The sequence below is a fragment of the Apium graveolens genome, chromosome 11 (assembly GCF_009905375.1).
Source record: "Apium graveolens cultivar Ventura chromosome 11, ASM990537v1, whole genome shotgun sequence".
In the NCBI taxonomy this organism is placed as follows: domain Eukaryota; kingdom Viridiplantae; phylum Streptophyta; class Magnoliopsida; order Apiales; family Apiaceae; genus Apium; species Apium graveolens.
Genome location: NC_133657.1, coordinates 14,443,158 through 14,444,673, shown reverse-complemented (window position 1 = coordinate 14,444,673; position 1,516 = coordinate 14,443,158). Strand labels below are relative to the sequence as shown.

At 41.3% G+C, this 1,516-nt stretch overlaps 1 non-coding gene across 1 annotated transcript; it reads left to right on the top strand.

The window, feature by feature from the left end:
- Positions 1 to 494: 494 nt before the first annotated feature.
- LOC141698772 (small nucleolar RNA R71) lies at positions 495 to 601 on the top strand. The gene has a single exon (XR_012565275.1). It is a non-coding gene; the product is annotated as a small nucleolar RNA R71 (small nucleolar RNA).
- The last annotated feature ends 915 nt before the right edge of the window (positions 602 to 1,516 follow it).

The following is a 1,516-nucleotide window of genomic DNA, read 5'->3' as shown; positions in this document are numbered from 1 at the left end:
ATTTACTCACTCTTTGCTGATATGGTGGCTGAATAGCATTCTGATTATTCCCCCATCTGAAATTTGGATGATTTCTGTTGTTAGGATGATAGGTCGCTGGCACAGGCTGCTGTTGTCGCTGATAATTATTCATATACTGAACAGATTTATTGACAAGAGAACACTGATCTGTAGCATGAGAACCTGCACAAAGCTCACAAACCATAGCTATTTGATTAACTCCATACGTAGCCAGAGAATCAACCTTCATTGATAGCGCTTGGAGCTGGGCTGCAATAGCGGTGGCTGCATCAACTTCCAGAATACCTGCTACCTTGCCTGACATCATCCTCTGAGTTGGGTTTTGATGCTCATTTGCAGCCATTGTCTCTATAAGATTATACGCCTCAGTATAGCTTTTAGCCCATAAGGCGCCTCCAGCTGCTACATCGAGCATAGGCCGAGATTGGGCCCCCAAACCATTATAGAAACCAGTGATCACCATCCAATCCGGCATTCCATGATATGGACATTTTCTCAACATTTCCTTGTAGCGTTCCCAAGCTTCGCACATAGATTCTGTAGGTTGCTGCGCAAACTGAGTAAGAGCACTCCTCATAGTAGCAGTCTTTGCCATCAGATAAAACTTCACCAGAAACTTTTGCGCAAGATCTTGCCACGTAGTGATGGACCCAGCTGGTTCAGAATGTAACCAGTCTTTAGCCTTGTCCCTCAGTGAGAATGGGAAAAGCCTCAACTTGATAGCTTCATCAGTCACGCCATTATACTTAAAAGTGCTGCAGATCTCGACAAAATTCCTTATGTGCATGTTGGGGTCTTCAGTTGCCGCTCCTCCAAAAGAAACAGAATTATGCACCATCTGAATAGTGCCCGGCTTGATTTCAAAGGTGTTAGCTTGAATAGCCGGATGAAGGATGCTTGACTGAATGTCATCAATTTTAGGCCAAGAAAAATCCATAAGAGCTGGATCAGCTTGAACAATACGATCTCCCATATTTACTGGTTCTTTCTGCTCAATTCCTGAATCCGAATCCTCAAAATCTAACTTCTCTGGAATATCAAGAACTTCGTCTGTCTCCTCAGCTGTATCTAAAGTCCTCTTGCGAGCCCGAGAACGAGTTTACATAAATGCTTGCTAAAGTACCTGAAACACAACCGGAAAAAATAAGTAACTACTACGTCCTAATCACTGAGTCCTAATGACCAATGATGGTAAGTACATAAACTAAACAAATACGCCGAGTCCCCGGCAGCGGCGCCAAAAACTTGTTAGGGCGAAAATACGCGCTAATATTCACGCAAGTATACGCGTTCGCAAGTAATATAGAATACTTCCTAGTTCGTTCCCTCAGAGACTCAGACTAAATTATTGTCTAATTAACTCACTCACCAATGTATGATTACTTCTCAATGTTAAGATACTAACACTTAAAATTGTTGATTAAATATTAACTATAATTAACTACTTAATTAATCACTTAACTAACACTTCAATTTATCAATAATAAAACACTCA